General features: G+C 37.1%; 1 protein-coding gene across 1 annotated transcript in view; it reads left to right on the top strand.

The window, feature by feature from the left end:
• Positions 1 to 1,628: 1,628 nt before the first annotated feature.
• LOC150084839 (protein-L-isoaspartate(D-aspartate) O-methyltransferase-like) overlaps positions 1,629 to 21,844 on the top strand; it is a 128,247-nt gene continuing 108,031 nt past the window's right edge. Inside the window, exon 1 of the mRNA XM_090376642.1 lies at positions 1,629 to 1,739. The gene's annotated coding sequence lies outside the window, so the exon portion shown is untranslated. The remainder of the gene's footprint in view (positions 1,740 to 21,844) is intronic.

Genomic DNA, 21,844 nt, shown 5'->3' with positions numbered 1-21,844 from the left:
TCCTCCATACAGTGGATTGGGAAATACCCAATCGTTGGTCTATCGCTCGAGTACTCGTACTCGGATTGCCTTCTGCGAGACGTAGGACATTCTCCTCATTGTCTGGCGTCCTCCTCGTTCGCTCTCGATTCATGGTACCTCTCGTGAAACAACCAGTCCACGTAACCTGTGCACACGTGCGAAAATCGTATGACGAGGAGCACGCCTGTGCGGGAAACGTTCCTGGTACAAGCGCAGAGCGGCGCACTCGTTACAGTCCGCAGCTCCATACGCGAGGTGCACGTCGGCCAGTTCAACATTTGATACTCGTCCATCCTACTGCCTCGGAACCGGTTCGCAAATGCTGACTTCCAGCGGGATCGCTGTTCACGCGACCTCCCGTTCAACGTCCTCTACCGCATGACGAAGGCATTTCGGACCCTGCAATGCTATGTGATTCCGTTTCGTCTTTGTGCCCCCTACACCTCCTGCAAGTTTGTCGCACTGGTAGTGAATCACCCTGTACCCGGTAACTGTGAGATAAAACTGGGAATGCCGTGTTTAGGTATGGAGGATACACCTAAACAAAAACAAACTTACAAAGGTACAAAGATGGGTAATGCATATGGTGAGATTGCACGAAAGGGTGCCCATTTAAGGAGAGACTTCGATTATGCGAGTTAGGAAACTACGTACCTTATAGGTGATCTGATGATGTAAGAAGGCATAATAAAATGAATAAATGTGAAATTTTCACAGTATTAAATGCTTTTACCAGCATGCATGAATTCAAACTAAGGGAGGCTCAGACTGGTTGAAAGAAACTTTGCTTTAGCCAGCGAATTGTTATCATTAATTTAATTAACTAATTTTTGTTGATACAGCAAAAGGTTGGCTTCTTTGCATAGTGCGGCCAATATTAATACCAATAATACAGTTAATATCAATATTAATATTAATTAACTAGTTAATTGAAACAATATTAATTAATCCTAATTATATATAATGTTAATTAATTTTATTAAATTAAAGACGCACTTCTGATATTTGGCCATGGTTGCCAAAACATTTTTGGCATTAGCATTAGTAGAGGCATACGATGCAAGAAAGCAAGCTTATGCAGTATCAGCCAAAAAAAAAAAAAAAAGCTCCCATTTCACCCCTCCATTCATTCCAAATGCCTGTCCAGATCAGCCTTAAATTTATTTTGGCTATCAACTTCCACAAAAACAGATGGAAGTCTGTTCCACCAATGAACTACCCTCTGGCTAATGGCAAAATTTCGCACATCTATTCTACAACTGTCTTTCCTCAATTTGAATCTATGCCCCCTCAGGTTCCTAATCTGAGCAAGAGGAAGAATGCCATCAGCATTCAGCTTGCTCAACCCATTCAAGTCTTTATACACCTAAACAGTTTTAATTTTTAATTTTTAATTTTTCTTAATTTTAGTTATGCCTCTGCTAATAGTTTTTTTTAAATTACTGTATCAGTGAATGATTAAGCATGCCCTCCAAAATACGGCATTTAAAAAATATATTGATATTATAATTATACAGGTATAATTGTAATTTTGGAAGAACACATGAATATATTTCGTCCAAATAAGATAAATTTTCTGCGTATGTGTAATTTTATCCGTAGTGAAATTTGATTTGCAGTGGTGGCGGTGTGTGGTAACCAAGCAAACTGTTTTTTTATTTCTAATATTTCATATGTTGCGAGGAGTGATAGTAGCATTCATATTTATTGGCCACTGGGTATGTGATGTGTATTTTCCTGACTGCATTTAGTGTCTTAAATTTAGAATGTCTTCTTTGCGAGCATAGGATTGATATAGTGCGCAACAACTCATTATTTTTCCTAACAAATAAGAAAGGGCCAAAAAAAAAAAAAAAAAGGTTAAAGAATATTTAGCCGCCGGCTAAATGCCAACCATTGATAAGGTTACGAAGGCACCTTTAGGCTTAAAATAAGCAGATAACCCAACCCTTTTGATGTTGACGCAGTTGAGAGTGTGATTAAAGGTAACAGTGTTTTGCGAATGAATACGGGCAGAAAGTAATTAAAACAAAGGGTATTAAATTTTCTTGCATTGGTTACCGTTTAATTAGGCACTTAATTTTACAGTGAAAGGGGTATTAGTAATAGATGTGTTATTGTAGCCATCGGTAGCGAGTATGATAGCGGAGAATCCGCAGTGGTATTATGTAGAAGCCAGGGTGTACAACTTACACTCTACTTTTAATTAACAGGCCAGGCTAGTCCAGCTTCGTGATGAAGCGTTATATTGATATTATTTATTTTTTGGTTGGGTATGGGATGTGTGCAGTTCCTTTATTTTTTATTACGTATCTGTATGGTAGGCCTGCTGGAAGCTTTTATGTATGATAGCGCTGCTGAAATGCTGCCGGATATCTTATTTTTTTTTCTTTAAAACATAACAGAACAGCTATTTATTTATTTTCTTATAACAGCAGTGGCCAGAAATCTCTTGTGAGGAACTGAAAATTCAAAGATAATTAAAATAAATCGAACACTAGTTTTTTGTGGAAATAGTTTTTAGTAATAAATTTATTACTAAGTCCAGTATTGTATTAAGCAGCCATACATTTTGTTGACTTTGAAACTTAGATGTGCCATTGGTTTACAAAATGTAATAATATGAAGTTAATGGCCCAGATTTTGTAGTATAAATCATATTTTCCTATTAAACTTTCCTATAAAGCACTAATGTTTCAATTTTCGTGGGTGTTCTGGTATTATTATTATTATTAGCCATATGGTACAAGGAAGCCTGATGCTTATGCTGCACCAGCCAAAAAAAAAAAAAAAAAAAAAAAAATTCCCGAGTTTACCCCCCTGTGTGAGAGAGAGAAATGTAGAAAGGCATCACCAAGAAAGAGAAGAATGATGATATCCAGCTCCGGACCCTGGGTTTGCCAAGCCCATACTCACCAGATGTGAGCCCCGGGGTATTAATTTAGTTCCTAAAACTACCCTTAATTTTATTCTTTTAATAGTTTAGCTTTACTGAAGGAGGGTTTAATTATTTTGTTTTGCTAAATTGATTATTTTATTCTTTATTAGTATATTTGATGAGTAATGCTACATAAGTTTTTTTTTTTTTTTTTTTTTGCTTGATTAATTGTTACTGTAGTCTGGACTGTTTTGTTATTATAATTTTAACAACTAAATAATTTTATTTGGTTGTTTATAAACAATTAGTGGCATGTGTAAATTCAGATATGTTTGTACCCAGGAAACAATTATATATATATATATATATATATATATATATATTACTTTCTTTCCTTTTTTCCTCCCTCCTATATATATATTACTTTCTTTCCTTTCCTTTTTTTTTCCCTCCTAAGTTCCAATTTCTTTAACTTTAATACTTCAATAAAGGAATTTTAATAAATGGAGTTGTCTTTTTAGAGGGCAACACTTTTAATAGATATTCATTAAATGATCAGTTGTGCTTAAAATAATTATTAAATGCATAAAATTAGGCTGTATCTTTGCAGTTAGAATGCTTATTTGAAGATCTGTTTTTTTTTTTTTTTTTATATCAAGTACTGTAATTATAAATTGCAGCCTACATGGCTGTCCAGGACCATAAATAGAAAATTTATTTGCATATTATTGTGAATTTTTTTTTATCACAATTACTTGCAGCATGAAGAATATCATCATGAATGCCTTTAAGATTTGTGCTATATATTGTAGCCTTTTCATTTTTACCTCCATTTGATAATTGATATAAACACAATAGAAATGTAAGTATTATAGCTAAGTAAAGAAAACTTTTGTGTATTCATCGATATCTCTTAACCCCCCCCCCGAACTGGAAGCATTGGTTTTTCTGGACTATAGGCAGGCAAATGGATCTGAGAGCTCAGCATTATATAAATTCTAGTATTATGCACGCAAAACAAAATTCTTCATTGATCATAATTGTTCAACCCTTGAAACTTCTGGGGTTGACCTTGCATTCAGTTGTTGCCTTATTTTAGACACACATATATCCCTATAGGTAACTATCTACTTCTGCCATGAACTTTGTCAAGACTCTGTGCCTCAACTACTTTGGGAGGCAGCTTATTCAAGTGATCAGAAAGATGCAGTTCAAATGTTAATGTCATGTGAGATATAATGTTTTATTTCTTCTGAAAAATTTGTGTTGTAAGCCCTAGTTTTAATATCACCTGCTAGCAGAATGAACGTGACACCCTCCTTATTTATTCAGCAGCAAAACCAGACTGTTTTTCCGTGAGGGATAATATATCTGATTGTCAGTAATTGTTGAATTTAGTTTGAATTTTTAACCAACTTTTATATAATATATGTTATTATTATTAGTAGTGATATATGATGCAAGAAAGCGAGCTTATAAAACATCAGCAGAAAAACCCCTCCCACATCACTTGTCCATTCCCTCCAATAATTTTTCTGTTTTTTCCTTGAATTTATCCAAACTACCCACTTCTGCAATAACAAATGGACATTTTTTCCAACAATCAACCATCCACTGGCTGTAGGTAAACTTCTGCACATCTGTCTTGCAGCCATCATTCCTCAATTTGAATTTGTTCCCTCATGTGTAGTCTAAGGAAGAGGAAAATGCCATCATCATTGATCTTGCTCAATCCATTCAAAGCCTTAAACATCTCAATCAAATCACCTTGCAGGTGCCCAGTCTCCAAATGCTGCAGTTGGTAAGACCATCCAATTTAGTTACCCTTCTCTGCACCCATTCCAGCAGATTTTATGTAAACTCTAGAAGGAAAGGAATGAATCAGATTGGACCACTTAGCATAGATGGGTTGACTATTGATGATCATGCTCAGGTAGCTGATAAACTGAATGAGTATTTTGCATCTACATTTGCACGAGGAGCTATTCAATGAGGGGAGTGCCAGACGTTTATCAAACTCTAACAGGAAGCTAAGTGATTTTGTAATAACTGAGTGCAAAGTGGAGGAAAAATTATTAAAGTTAAACGTAATAAAGGCACCTGGGGTGGACTGGATCTATCCAATTATATTAAAGCAGGCAGCAAAGGAAGTAAGCAAAAACTTAGCCATAATTATGAAACCTTCCTTGGACTCAGGGAAGTCCCCATGGACTGGAGGTGTGCAAATGTATCACCAATTCACAAAGGGGGTTCAAAAGGTGACACAAGTAACTATAGACCTGTTAGTTTAACTTGTGTTCTGGGGAAAATAATGGAATCACTGGTTAAAGAAGTATTGCAGGATCATCTAGACAAGACTGCAGTAATAGTTAAGACACATCATGGGTTTGTTAAAGGGAAGTCTTGTCTGACCAATTTGATTGGATACTATGTTGTGGTCACAAAGAAATTGAATTCCAAAAATAATTTTGATATCATATACTTGGATTTCAGGAAAGCTTTTGATACTGTTGCACATGGAAGACTGCTGTACAAATTTGAGAGGTATAGCATTAAGGGTAAGCTGCTACAATGGATAAAGGGATGGCTGAGTGGAAGATGACAGAGAATTGTAATCAATGGACATTGCTCTTCGTGGTCAAATGTTATTAGTGGAGTTCCGCAGGGTTCGGTGTTGGGCCCATTGTTGTTTTGTTAATTTATCAGTGATATTGATGAAGGTATATCAGGTTTAATGTCCAAGTTTGCAGATGATACAAAGGTTGGCAGGGTTGTTAATGACAGTAAAGACAGTGTGCTACTCCAACTGGATCTAGATAAGTTGGACAAATGGGCTGAGAAGTGTCAACTGAAGTTTAACATTGACAAATGCAAAGTACTGCACATGGGTAGCAATAACCCAAGAGAAATGTACCAACTGTGTAATACTACACTCAGGAAAGTGAAAAAGACCTGGTGGTAATTGTGCAGTCAAATATGAAGTTTGCTGAGCAGTGCAGACGGGCTGCCAGGGCAGGTTATTGGAGTCTTGTCAATGATATATAGGAATTTTGCTAGCAGGGACAGGGAGGTGATTATCCCATTATACAAGGCAGTGGTCAGGCAACACCTACAGTACTGTGTACAGGTCTGGAGGCCTCATTTTAAGGATGTAGAGTTGCTAGAACGAGTACAAAGAAGGGCAACAAGATTAGTGAGAGGAACAAAGGGGTGCTCTTACCAAGAAAGGCTTAAGTTCTGCAAATTGCAGCGCGTGGAGAGTAGGCACCTGCGAGGTGATCTGATTGAGGTGTATAAGGCCTTGAATGGAATGAGCAAGCTGAATGCTGATGGGATTCTTCCTCTTGCACAGATTAAGAACTTGAGGGGACATAGATTCAAATCGAGGAAAGACAGTTGTAGAATAGACATGCGGAAATTTGCCTTTAGCCAGTGGGTAGTTGATTGGTGAAACAGACTTCAATCTTTTATTGTGGAAGTTGATATCCTAAATAAATTTAAGGCTGAGCTTGTACAAGTATTTGGAATGAATGGAGGGGTGAAATGGAAGTGGGTTTTTTTTTTTTTTTGGCTGATGTTGCATAAGCTTGCTTTCTTGCATCATATGCCTCTGCTAATGCTTAATGCCACACTTCTCCAACTTGTACAGCAGTCTTTTTTTGTGCAGTGGTATCAAAAGCTTTCCTGAAGTCCAAATATGATATAAAAATTATTTTTTGTATCTAGTTTCTTTGTTACTGCCTCATAGTATCCATGCTGTGTCTACAGTATAACTGCATTCCTATGTAGATGGTCTTGCATTGTTTCTTTAACCAGTGATTCCATTTTTCCTGAACAGAGGTTAAGCTAACAGGTTAGCATTAGTAGAGGCATTTGATGCAAGAAAGCAAGCTTATGCAGCATCAGCCAAAAAAAAAAAATAAATAAATAAATAAATAAAAAAAAAAATAATAATAAATAAATAAATAAATAAAAAATAACCACTTCCACTTCACCCCTCTGTTCATTCGAAATACCTGTCCAGCTGAGCCTTAAACTTATTTAGGCTATCAACTTCCACGACAAGGGATGGAAGTCTATTCCACCAACCAACCACCCGCTGGCTAAAGGCAAATTTCCTCACGTCTATCCTACATCTGTCTTTTCTCAATTTGAATTTATGCCCTCTCAGGTGATTATTCTGAGCAAGAGGAAGAATCCCATCAGCATTGAGCATGCTCAAACCATTCAAGGCTTTATACACCTCTATCAGATCACCTCGTCGGTGCCTAGTCTCCAGACACTGTAATTTGCAAAACTTAAGCCTTTCTTCGTAAGAGCACCCCTTTGTTCCATTCACTAATCTTGTTGCCCTTCTCTGTACTCGTTCCAGCATCTCTACATCCTTCTTGAAATGAGGCCTCCAGACCTGTATACAGTACTCTAGGTGTGGTCTGACCATTGCCTTGTACAAGGGAATAATCACCTCCTTATCCCTGCTAGAAAAATTCCTATATATCATCGACAATACACCATGAGCTACTCTTGCAGCCCGTCTGCACTGCTCAGAAAACTTCATATCTGCCTGCACAACCACCCCCAGGTCCCTTTCATTCTCTACTACTGTCAGTGTAGTACCACAGAGTTGATACGTTGCTCTGGGGTTGCTGTTTCTCATATGTAGTACTTTACATTTGTCAATGTTAAACTTCATTTGCCATCTCTCAGCCCATCTGCTCAACCTTTCCAGATCCTGTTGCAGTAGCATAGTGTCAGTAGTGCCCTTGACAACCCTGCCAACCTTCGTATCGTCTGCAAACTTGGACATTAAGCTTGATATACCATCATCAATATCATTTATAAATACAGAAAACAATAATGGACCCAATACTGAACCCTGAGGGACTTCGCTAATAACATTAGTCCAAGATGAGCAGTGTCCATTGATTACCACTCTCTGACTTCTCCCCCTCAACCACCCCTTTATCCATAGCAGCAATTTGCCTCCAATGCCACACTGCTCCAATTTGTGCAGCAGTCTTCCATGTGCAACAGTATCAAAAGCCTTTCTAAGATCCAAGTATATAATATCAAAGTTATTCCCTTTTGTGACTGCATCATAGTATCCAATCAAATTGGTCAGGCAAGACTTCCCCTTAACAAAACCATGCTGTGTCTGAGCTACGACTGAAGTCTTGTCTAGATGATCCTGCAGTGCTTCTTTAACCAGTGCCTCCATTAATTTTCCAGGAACAGAAGTTAAACTAACAGGTCTATAATTATTTGTGTCAGCCTTTGATCCTCCTTTGTGAATTGGGGTCACATTTGCACATCTCCAGTCTATGGGTACCTCCCTGAGTCCAAGGAAGCTCTCATAATTATGGCTAAGGGTTTGCTTACTTCCTTTGCTGCTTCCTTTAATATAACTGGATAGATCCCATCCACCCCAGGTGCCTTTCTTGTATTTATCTTCAACAATTTCTCCTCCACTTTACTCTCAGTTATTACAAGATTCTCTAGCTTACTGCCAGAGTTGAATACACCTCTGGCATTCCCCTCGCTGAATAACTCCTCATGTGTGAATGTCGATGCAAAATATTCATTGTTTGTTAGCTACCTGAGCAGGATCATCAACAGTTGACCCATCGATATCAAGTGGACCAATGTGATTCATCCCCTTCCTTGTAGAGTTTACATAAGTAAAGAACTCTTTGCTGTTTTTCTTTGCATCCCTTGCCAAAGATTTCTCGTAATCTGCCTTCGCCTGCCTAACCTCCTTTGTAACTTGGTTACAGATCAACTTGTATCTATCATAGGCTTCTGTGTCACATGTTAATTTGTATGTATCCCATGCATTTTTCTTCTCTGCCATATGTCTCATTAGTTCATCTGACATCCACTTAGGCCTAAACCTTGAACAATTTCTTAGTTGGTATGTAAAGCCTAGTAGCTTCCAAGATAAGTTCTTTGAATGCTTCCCATTTTGAATTTGCTGTTGGTAACATCATCAGTTGGTTCCACTGTATAGAATTTAAATACTGTCTCAGTCCATCATAGTCACCTTTACGAAAGCAATAACCCTTCCCTTTACCCCTAATGGTAGTTACCTCTTTGAGTAAATCCCACTTCAGCACACTATGATCACTGCCACCTAGTGGTTCATTTACCTGCAGATTCTTAATGCATGAAGAATCACTACTGATAATCAAATCAAGAGTATTACTCCCTCTAGTTGCCTCCCGAACATGCTGATGTAGAAAACAATCATCCAATAAATCCACAAAAGCCTTGCTAGTGTGTGAGTGACCAGCCCCCAAATTCCAGTCAATATCTGGGAAATGAAAATCCCCCATTATACGACTCTCTGATTTACTGGCCCACTCTATTTCCCCGTACAGTTTCTTATTATACTCATCAGAGTCATTAGGCCTATAGCACACTCCTACTCTCAATTTTGATCTCCCAATGCTTATGTCACACCAAACTGACTCGACACTGCACTGTCCAGCAATGTCTACTGGCTTCACTTCCTTGAATTTTATGTATTTCTTAACTAATAGCATAACCCCTCCTCCCTTCCTACTCTGTCTATCCTTTCTGTAGATATTGTACTCACAAATTCTAGTTCAGCATTCCTTTAGCAATTACTCATGTCACCTTTGTATCCCCTTTTGTGAATTGGGGATACATTTGCACCAGTCCACAGGAACCGCCTCTGGATCCAAAGATTCACCCATAATTATGGCTAAGGGTTTGCTTACCTCCTTTGCTGCTTCCCTTAATATAATTGAATAAATTGGCAGCTGGGGGATATCCCATCCACTCCAACTCCCTTTGTTTTTAGCTTCAATAGTTTCTCTTCCACTTTCCTCTCGTTTACCACAAAATTATTTAGCTCTTTGTTGAAGTTTAATAACTTCTGTAATTCCCTTCCCTAAAGAATTGCTTGTGTGAATGTAGATGCAGAATACCTATTCAGTTTGTCAGCAACCTGAGCAGGATCATCAATAGTTAAACCATCAACATCAAGTGGACCAGTGTGATTCAATGCCTTCATTCTACTATTAATGTAAGCAAAGAAGTCGTTGATGCTTTTATTGACATTCTTTGTTAGAGGCTTCTCGTAATCTGCTTTAGTCTGCCTTAACCTCCTTTGTGACTTGATTGCAGACTAGTTTATATACAGGGTGGTCCATAAATTCATGGTACTACCGGCAAGAGACTGATTTTTCATGAAATAAGTTGAAATTGCAGAATAAAATTTTTTCATATGAGGCTTCGTTTTTGAGAAAATTGACTTTAAAATTGAGTAAAAAAAAAAAAAAGTTGAGCACGTGCGCTTGACTAAGACAGTTGAGCAGATCTTGATACTGACCACTATTTACTGTTCTGTTTGTATACAATGTTGCAACTTGGTATGTTTATGATACAATGTTATCATTTGTTATCATCAGTTTTAGTGTTTTATTTATTATCAGTATTCACTATCAGTTTCTATCAACCCATCAATATGGCAAGTTTCAGTAATCGCGAATACATGGACATGCTCCTTGCATAAGGCGCATGTGCTGGAAACACTTCTGCTACAGCAAATTATCACATAGAGCGATATCTCAATCGTCGTCATTCAGAGAGTAGAGCAAACGGTGTCCGACTGTGGTTCGTTCCGTTCTCTGCATCAAAATCGCGGATGTCGTTGCTGACTGCCTAATCATACAGCAGGAGAAATTATGACAGATGTCAATAATAATCCTCGTTTTAGTACGAGAGATCTTTCTTCTCGGCATAACATTAGCAGGTTGACAATTATTCGCGTACTACGTAAGAACAGGATGCATCTGTTTTGTGTCCAGAGAGTGCAAGGATTAAGAGCTCGTGATTTTGTTCCATGAATGGCTTTCTGCCATTGGTTACTTATGCATCCCCAATTTTTATTATGAATTTTATCGACTGAGTCCAAATTTACACAATACGGAATTTTCAACTTACATAATATGCATTGGTGGGCACATGAAAATCCTCATGTTTATTGTCGAAACACATTTTCAAGAAAGGTTGAGCGTGAACGTCTGGGCTGGTATAATTAATAATGAAATTGTGGGACCGTATTCCTTCCAGATAATAGAAGGGGTGCATTGTACTTACTTACACTTCTTATGCAACGAGTTACCCGAACTGTTAGAAAATGTATCTCTGGATACTAGAACTATGATTTTCCAGCATGATGGTGCCACAGCTCATTTTACTCGAAGTGAGGAACTTTTTAAACAAGAGATATGAACACTGGATCGGTTGTGGCAGAACAGTCGTTTGGCCACCGTGGTTGCCGGATTTGACACCTTTAGACTTTTATTTATGGGGTCATTTCAAAGCAATCATATATTCTGAAGGCATCATGATCTTAATGTCCAAGTTTGCAGATGATACGAAGGTTGGCAGGGTTGTTAATGACACTAATGACAGTACTCTGCTGCAACAGGATCTAGAAAAGTTGAGCAGATGGGCTGAGAGGTGGCAAATGAAGTTTAAAATTGACAAATATAAAGTACTACATATGGGAAGCAGTAATCCCAGAGTAACGTATCAACTCTGTGGTACCACACTGACAGTGGTAGAGAATGAAAAGGACATGGGGGTAATTGTGCAGGCAGATATGAAGTTTTCTGAGCAGTGCAGATGATCTGCAAGAGTAGCTCATGGTGTCTTGTCAATGATATACAGGAATTTTTCTAGCAGGGATAAGGAGGTGATTATCCCCTTGTATAAGGCAATGGTCAGGCCACACCTTGAGTACTGTATACAGGTCTGGAGGCCTCATTTTAAGAAGGATGTAGAGCTGCTGGAACGAGTACAGAGAAGGGCAACAAGACTAGTGAACAGAACAAAGGGTTGCTCTTACGAAGAAAGGATTAAGTTTTGCAAATTACAGTGTCTGAAGACTTCTGAGGTGATCTGATTGAGGTATATAAAGTCTTGAATGGTTTGAGCATGCTCAATGCTGATGGGATTCTTTCTCAGAATAATCACCTGAGAGGGCATAAATTCAAATTGAGGAAAAACGGTGTAGGATAGATGTGCAGAAGTTTGCCTTTAGCCAGTGGGTGGTGAATGATGGAACAAACTTCCATCTGTCGTTGTAGAAGTTGATAGCTTAAATAGATTCAAGGCAGAACTTGACAAACATGTGGAGCAAGGGGATGGGTGAAATAAGGGTTTTTTTTTTTTTTTTTTTTGGCTGATGCTATATAAGCTTGCTTTATTGCATCATGTGCCTTTGCTAATGCTAATCATCAGTCTTGTACAATTGAAGAAAAGGATTATACTGGTGTTCGAAATGTTAAAAACTCAAAACACACTGGAAAGGCTTCAAGGTAATCTAGTGAGAAGAGCCGAGCTTTGTATGTAACAGAATGGGCAACATTTTCAACAATTTTGAAACTAATAAAAGGAAATATGTCTCATTTTAATTTACATATTCTATGTTAAAGTACATACTGGACACTGCAGACAGAAGAGTAAATAGTAGGCAATATCAAGATCCACTCAACGGTGTCTTAGTTAAGTGCATGCATACTGAACTAATATTTAAAGTCGATTTTCTCAAAAATAAAGCCTCATTGAAAAAAATTTATGCTGCAATTTCTACTTATTTTTTCACGAAGAGCCTCTTGCTGGTTGTATCATGAATTACAGACAACCCTGTATACACTAAGCTCCTATATCACTTGATAACTTATCTGTATCCCATGTATTTTTTCTTCTCTGCCACAAGTCTCATCAGTTCATCTGATATCCATTCCAGGCTTAGATGAAAAGCCTAGTTGCTCCTATGATTATTTCCCTGAATGCTTCCCATTTAGAATTTGCTGTTGGTAACACTAGTTGGTCCCACCTAGCGTACAATTGATTAATATCATAAAACACACTGTACTGTTCCAATTTATGTAGACTATAATTGGAGTGGGGGGAGGATTTCCATTTGTTTTCTTCTGGATGTTCCAGCATTAATGGCCTTAAACATCTTGATCAAATTACCTCTAAGGCATCAAGTATTAATGCTCTACACTCCATATCTAGACTGGAAGCAATATTGCTACCCTTTCTTTTGTTCCCACTCTATTTATTTTTATTATTATTTTTTTTAAGTGAAGCTTTCAGATCTGAGTAAAATATTTCCAATATGGTCTTCTTTTCATTTTATAAAGCAGAATAATAACATCTTTCTTTCTGCTGGAAAAGGTTCTCTAAATTAGTGGTTTTCAAAAGGTGTGCTGTTGAGATTAGGAAAGACTCCTTTGAGTTCAACTGCAGTCAATATTTAGGTATGCTATTAATACATATATTTTAATTTCAAGTGTGACTTAAGTGACAAAATATTGGGAAGCTGCTTTAGATCGTTGATAGCACTCTCCAAATGTTCCTGGCCACCCATTTACAGTGCAAGGTAAATTGCACATGTGATTATATTACAGTTCCTGATCTGGAACCACCTTCAATTTTTTGCCTCCCTCCATCAAGCATGTTAGTCATTCCAGGATTCAACTTCAATTGCCATCTTTCAGACCATGTCGATAACTGATTTGCATGCAACTAGAAGAATTTACTGTGCAAGCTCCTGATTGTATGCAAATTACAGAACTAGTCACTCTCTGTAAGAAAGCACATCCCTTTGTATCCTTAACTGATCTTGTTGAGCCTTTGTATTTTTTCTAAGTGATCTTGAAATGGAATCTCCATTTCAAGATGTGGTCTAATTATTAGTGGTATTGGCAAAATGATGCAAGGAAGCAAAGCTTATTTGGCATCAGGCAAAAAAATAGAAAATAAATAAATTAAAATAAAATTTTGCCAATTTCATTTGGTTGTTCATTGTAATAATTTGTTCAGTCCTTTAAATTTATTAAAATTACCTGCTTTCACAACACTAGGTAGAAGTTTATTCAAAAACATTACTTGGCTGAAAGCAAATTTCTGAACATCTATTATGCAACAGTTATAAATCCCCTTGTATGTGTCATTTCAGAAAGAGTTAAGATGTTATCAGTATTTAGTTCACTGGACCCGTTTAAAACCTTAAAAGCTCCAATTAGTTCATCGTGCATTTGCTTAGTTTCTAGATCCTGCAATTTACAGAATCCCAGTCTTTCTTTGTAAGAATATCCTTTTTTTCCCTAGCTAATAATGTACAAAAAAAATATTGCTCTACATACAGTTAATGATATCACTTTGCCTCAAAACTGGTAAAATTTCTATATTATCAGTGGTAAAACTCCATGGTCTGTTCAAGAAGCCAGATAAATGCATTGCTAAACTTGAAAGGGATAGGATCATTTTTATTTTATTCTGTTTTTTTCATCTTTAGGTACGCGTTAGGCTGGAATTAAATATAAACTAAGTGATGTTTAAATGACCAAATGTTTTTAAGTGCCCTCACTTCCTCCAGTGGCATATAAATAACATGTGCTACTTCGACCTTCATAAATTCAGGTGGTTAGAAAATTGGCAGTTCAGTTATAACTGATAAATGTGAATTCCTGCAACTGTATAGCAGTAATTTTCAATTACCTCATTTCTTAGGAAGCAACAAACTTAATTTGAAGAATGTTACACTACATTGCATTAGAATGAAATTTGGAATAAAAAAAAAATCTGATATTTGCAAGGCTGAATATTTTAAAGTGGTATTCACTTTCTCTTCAGTGGTCAAATAAAATAAGTTAATGGAAATAATTAAAGTTAATGGAAATAATTACTTGCATGTTGACTGGGCTGCAACTATAAAACAAAATGGATTTTCAAAATACTAGCAATCTGCATTTTGCTTGCTAGCTGTAATGTAACAGGTTATTTTTATTAATTTATCTTGTTTATTGGCCACTGAAGATATTATTGAAGAGGAAGTGAATGGCACTCTGAAATACTTAGTCTTGTAAATATCAGTTATCAGTATCAAAGACAGTACAATAATGTAAAATTCTTAAAATTAAGTTGTGGCAATCCCATTTGTAACAAATATGGTGATGGGACAACTGACAGGTGCTCATTTTCTTTTCAACTTTTGGAAAGTTTTTTTTTTTTTTATTCTGCATGAACAGTGCCAATGTTTCGTATTTTCTGAATGGGTTGCAATACTTATTGTATGTAGCTTTTAAGTTTTAATATAAAATTTAAAAAATTGTAAAACACTGTTTTACACCATTTATTTAAAAAAAAAAAAATTTTTGACATAGAAACATCAGCTTCTTAGTCTCTTCCAATTTTTCCAGTTAAGACTGTTAAATACATTAACTTTCAAACATGAACATGCACATATTTCTACTTATTATGTATGTAAATATTAAAAACAAAAACATATATTCAATACTATTAATTATTTCCATTTTCAGATTCATTTCAAATTTGGTATGTTTCATGGCATGTGAAATTTGAAATTATACACATTGCTTCCTTCAGAGTAGTTGTGGCCATCTTGAGAGAATATTGGATTTCAGGTTCTTGTCTTTGCTATGAAACCAATAAATCTTTCCAAAATTAACTAGATAAGAATGTAGATATTGATTGAGCTAATCCCTTAAAATTTCTGGAAAGAATATTGTAACTCCCATTTTATTTTGTTCTATGAAATTTATGGCCCCCTAAATAAATTTTAGATAATTCAATTCCTATTTATATAATATTGATAATGACTGGCAAATTAACATAAATAAATTTATCATATAGATAATTTTTCAATAAAGCTGATTTTATTCTACTTCTGGTTGAATACCACCAGTACAGACTAATTACTGTTGTTGACCAAATTCATATCTTCCGCAAACTTGGATGTCAGAGATACAATAACTTTTAATGTTAATGCATTTTACAAACAAGTGAAGTAGAGTCTGTGGAATCCCAGTCATGTACATCAATATCTGTTAGTTGACTACTGTGTTTTTTTGCGATTTAACCAAATTTAAATGTCTGTTAGTAGCTTGCATTGAATGCCACATTTCTCCAGTTTATTAATGAATATGTTAAGAACTATACTAAAGTAGAAATAGGTTGTAATAGAACTATTACAACCTATTTCCTTCTCGAGTTCATACTTGAACTCGAGAAGGAAAGGGATGAATCAGATTGGTCCACTGGATATTGATGGTTCAACAGCTGAGGATCCTGCTCAGGTGGCTAACAATCTAAACGAGTATTTTGCATCTACATTCACGCATGAGGAGTTATTCAGGAAGGAGAATGATGTAGGTAAAGTAAACATTGGCAGTGAGCTGGATGATTTTGTAATAACTGAGAGGAAAGTGGAGGAGAGATTGTTGAGGATAAACATAAAAAAGGCACCTGGGGTGGATGGGATCTATCCAGTTATATTAAAGGAGGCAGCAAAGGAAGTATGCAAACCCCTAGCCATAATTACGAGAGCTTCTTTGGACTCAGGGGAGGTACCCATAGACTGGAGATGTGCAAATGTAACCCAAATTCACAAAGGAGGATCAAAGGCTGACACAAGTAATTATAGACCTGTTAGTTTAACTTCTGTTCCAGGTAAATTAATGGAGGCACTGGTTAAAGAAGCACTGCAGGATCATCTAGACAAGAATTCAGTTATAGCTCAGACGCAGCATGGTTTTGTTAAGGGCAGGTCTTGCCTGACCAATTTGATTGGATACTATGATGTAGTCACAAAAGAACTGGATGCAGGGAATAACTTTGATATTATATATTTGGATCTTAGAAAGGCTTTTGATACTGTTGCACATGGTAGACTGCTGCACAAATTGGAGCAGTGTGGCATTGGAGGCAAATTGCTGCTATGGATAAGGGGATGGTTGAGTGGAAGAAGACAGAGTGGTAATCAATGGACACTGCTCAACGTGGACTAATGTTATTAGTGGAGTTCCTCAAGGTTCAGTGTTGGGTCCATTGTTGTTTTCGGTGTTTATGAATGATATTGATGATGGGATATCAAGTTTAATGTCTAAGTTTGCAGATGATACAAAGGTTGGCATGGTCGTTCAGGACACTACTGACGCTATGCTGCTGCAACAGGATCTGGAAAGGTTGAACAGATGGGCTGAGAGGTGGCAAATGAAGTTTAACATTGACAAATGTAAAGTACTACATATGGGTAACAGTAACCCCAGAGCAATGTATCAACTCTGCGGTACTACACTGACAGTGGTGGAGAATGAAAAGGACCTGGGGGTAATTGTGCAGGCAGATATGAAGATCTCTGAGCAGTGCAGACGAGCTGCAAGAGTAGCTCATGGTGTCTTGTCAATGATATACAGGAATTTTTCTAGCAGGGATAAGGAGGTGATTATTCCCTTGTATAAGGCAATGGTTAGGCCACATCTTGAGTACTGTATACAGGTCTGGAGGCCTCATTTCAAGAAGGATGTAGAGCTGCTGGAACGGGTACAGAGAAGGGCAACAAGATTAGTAAATGGAACAAAGGGTTGCTCTTACGAAGAAAGGCTTAAGTTTTGCAAATTACAGAGTCTGGAGACTAGGCACCGGCGAGGTGATCTAATAGAGGTGTATAAGGCTTTGAATGGTTTGAGCATGCTGAATGCCAATGGGATTCTTCATCTTTCTCAGAATAATCACCTCAGAGGGCATAAATTCAAATTGAGGAAGGACGGATGTCGGATAGATGTGCGGAAATTTGCCTTTGGCCAGCGGGTGGTTGGTTGGTGGAACCGACTTCCATCACTTGTTGTTGAAGTTGATAGCCTAAACAATTTTAAAGCTCAACTGGACAGGTATTTCGAACGAACGGAGGGGTGAAATGGGAGAGGGTTTTTTTTTTTTTGGCTGATGCTGAATAAGCTTGCTTTCTTGCATCATATGCCTCTGCTAATGCTATTCTTTTGTGATGTCATAGTGGCTTTTCATGGTGGCTAAACACAACTCTCTCTATTGAAACTGGCGCCTCCGTAGCCAGGTGGGAAGGAGCAGCAGTGCGTAGCACACGCTTCTTGATTAGACCGGGGTTCGAGCCCGTCACCACCAAATACGGAGGATGCAGAAAGGTCAGGGAATGACCACCGCATATCCCGGAGCAATATGGCCTTAGTTACTAATGCTCCTAAAAACCAAATAACAACAAAAACTCTATTGAAACTGTGCTGTGATTCCCTAAAAAAAATTCCATTCCTGTCCTGATTGATTCTACACTGTGTCCTTAGCTGTGGATCTATGATTTTTCCTGTTGCACATCTGTAGCTATCATTTCCTTTTATTGTTTTTTTTTTTTTTTTTTTGTATCAAACACAAAATATAATATAAGGAAGTCAGGCTTATTTAGCATTGTGTGTGTGTGTGTGTGTGTGTGTGTGTGTGTGTGTGTGTGTGTGTGTGTGTGTGTGTGTGTGTGTGTGTGTGTGTGTAAAAAGCCACAATTTCATCCAGGTATCTATACAACCATTTCTTTAATTTACACAAACACTCTAGTTCTAGTTTTGTTACCTGCAAAAGAACTGTATCCTTATTATTTAGTTTACTTCTAATTTTAGACGCTATTAGGCTTTTTTAGACCAACTAAGAGGTAATGTTCAAGGCTTAGACCTAAATGAATGTCTGAAGAACTAATGACTTACGGCAGAGGGAAAAAAATATAAAGAAGCATATAAATTACACTAGCCAACAAAAAATTTTTTGTCATACGTTCGCAATGAAAATGTGATTCTGGAGGAAATAAACTTGCTGATTCCAAAAATCACCATAAAAAGTCTATCACGTCTACATCAAAAGATGTACAAACATTTAATGTCAAAATATACATATGGATATACATGTATATGTATAATTAAAATTTGTAATACAAGTGTTAAAAAAAAATATGTTTAGAGAATAGATTTACAACCCTGAGAACATGTTTATAATCAGTTAATACTTGGAAAACCTTGGCACAGCCTACAAAAATCCTCACCAAAAACGCTGTTCTGTTCAAATTGTTGCATCGGAATTTGAACCTAAGAACCATAGGTCTGATTATGTTTATCACAAGAAAACCGAGGCCAGAATGATTGCTAAAATTAAGAGAATTAGCTTATATCTGTTAAAATAAATCAGTATGTCATACAGTACTGGTTAGATTATGCGAAATTGGCATATATTTTGGTAAAACACAACTCTCTCTATATTTATAACTGTGACATGATGTGAAACTATCATGGTGATTTTGATTAAAATAGTATAAAAATTGATTAAAAACACTATTTGAGTTCTTGGAGGTAAAAATTTGTTGGCTAGTGTTATGAGATGATACAGAAACTTACAGGAGATATGAACTAGTCTACAATCAAGTCTCAGAGGGAGTTAGGCAACCTAAAGCAGATTACCAGAAGTCTATGGCAAAGAAAAGTAGCAAAGACTACTTTACTTAGGTAAACACTATTGAAAGGGATGAATCACATTAGTCCACTAGATATGAAGGATTTAATACACTGCCTGACAAAATTAACAGAACAGGTAGAAAACATGGTGTAACTTGTGACAGAGTGGGACAAAATTTGTTATGGTGGTGTACCATAGAATAATGATGAAATGAGAGACAGCGAGAAATTTCAGACATGTATAAGGGACATTTATAGGGGATGCATAGGGATTACCAAAAAAGTCACATTACAGAAGTTGATACAAGATGCTCGAAAATACGGTCACATGACATCAGTACAGTGTATGATTCCCTCCAAAGGCTAAACAGGCCTGACAGCTTTGAACTGTTTTCGCATTTGCATTTGCTGCCACAGAGTCTGTAAGATAAATAATGGCATTTGCTGCCACAGAGTCTTATAGACTCTGTGGCAGCAAATGCCATTATTCCACTAGCGCAGACCTTAGGTCATCAAGTGACCGAGGAGTTGGCTGTTGACATGCAGTGTGACGCCCAAGGGTATCCCACGCATGTTCAATCGGATTTAAGTCTGGTGATTGTGCTGGCTATGGCAGTAATTGAATATTTCAGTTCCAGGATATTCCTCTACCACTTGAGCTCTGTGTGCTGTAGTGTTATTGTGCTTGAAAAGAAAATCTGGGCCAATTGCACCCCTAAAAAGTTTCACGTAGGGTTTGATGATCTGTTCTTGGTACCTCTGCACAGTTACTGTGCCACTATCAAAAACATGAAGGATGCAGCCGTTGATCATTATTCTGTCCCTCACAAGAACAATGCCTCCATCGTAAGTGTCCCTTTCTTTGATGTTGGAGGGATGATGCCACATTCCTCGTTGTTTCCAGATGAAATAATGTCTAGAATCTGTTTGTATGCTAAAACAGGACTCATCAGAGAACAGAACTGTATCCCATTTGTCAGGGCTCCAAGTCACATGTTCATGGCACAAGTTTCAACGAGCTCTGAAGTGGTTTGGGGTTAAAGGGATGAAATGAGTTGAATTGAGCCTTCTTAACACATTCCAGTTGGAAATGTTTTCACCTGTGGCTTCAGCAACCTCAAGACAGTTAATGACAGGACATCATAGAATTCTGCCTTGCTGTTAGAGCCAGATAGTGGTCTGGTTGACATATCCCTTGGGGCAACCTTGGACATCTCTTCTTGTAATGATTTCTGTCTCCTGAAACTCCTTCCATAGTGCTGAGATGACACATTAAACCAACATGCTACCTCTGTCTGCGGCTGCCTGGCTTCAAGTTGTCCAATGGCCTGCCATCCTAAAGAATCATCTAAATGACGATGAGTTGTCATCCTGAGTACTGGAGATGTGGCATTCTCACTGAGAAAGCCAAAAAATGTGAATGAAGTGATGTGATTGCAACCTGTGTTTTTATAGGCACGAAGAATTTGCATAATGTGCAACTCTAAGGTTTTAGATCGATTTCTATTAGATACTCCGAATTTGCATGCCAGAATGCCTGTTATATCAAATATTCACCTTTGGTGAGTGTTCACAGTAAAATATTCATGAAAAATATTTTGTTCTGTTAATTTTGTCGAGTGGTATAGTTCATGATCCATTAGGTTGCTGACAAATTGAATAGATATTTTGTATCTATGTTTACACTTTAGGAATATTTTAAGGATGGGGATTTTTTTTTTTTCATGAAACCCCTAACACGAGAGGTATTAGAATCTATAGGTCTGAAGTTCATTCATGATCTATATCAGTGGTTTTCGACCTTTTTTTAATAACGGCACCCCTAAGTAATTTATTTTATTTTGCAGCACCCCTACTCAATTTTTTGTCTGTTAGATCTGATTCTCTCTGTATGTGTCTAATATTAAAAAAAAAATGTTATATGCTAGTCATTACTATAAACAAAATTACAATTCATAATACAAATTTTTTATATATATATATATATATATATACGCACACAGTGAAACTTCTCCTAACGGGCACCTCTCGTTAACGGACATCTCTCTACAACAGACATTTTCAAATTCCCCAACTCACCTCCATTGGTTTTAACGTGTTTTCAGCTTCTGTCTAGCGGACATTCTGTAACGGACGCGGACAGGCAATCTGCACTGTTTCGTTTAGATTAGCACTTAATTTGATCTCCCCATAACAGACTGCGGGAGAGCTCACGGCCCTTTTTCTAGGAACTTTTCTTCCACATATTGCCTCAATCTATTTTCTATTTCCGATTCTCTGAATTTTATCAAGGTTTTAAACCCTTTTTCAAGAATTTTAAGGCATGTGTAAAACTTCTGATGAATTCGGTGTGTGCAGGGGGCGGGGTGAATTTGGTCGGCCTTTCGTCTTTTGAGTTTCAGTTTTCAGTTTTGTTCAGTGTCGTGTGAAGTGCACAGTGTCTTCTCGTAAACATTTAACTTTAAAAGATAAAGTCGAACTCATTAAAGCATATGATTGGCAAAAAAAAAAGTGTTCGCAATCTCGCTGCAAAATTCAAAATCGGGAAGACGCAGGTAAGCGACATCCTAAAGGAAAAAAAATGAACTGCTCAAACAATTTTGGCAACACGTAAATGATCGGGTTCAAAAATCAT

Source organism: Mastigoproctus giganteus, chromosome 6 (genome assembly GCF_048544385.1).
Source record: "Mastigoproctus giganteus isolate SK-2022 chromosome 6, ASM4854438v1, whole genome shotgun sequence".
Taxonomy (NCBI): Eukaryota; Metazoa; Arthropoda; class Arachnida; order Uropygi; family Thelyphonidae; genus Mastigoproctus; species Mastigoproctus giganteus.
Note: the sequence above shows the minus strand (reverse complement) of the source record. Positions and strands in the feature narration are given on the sequence as shown.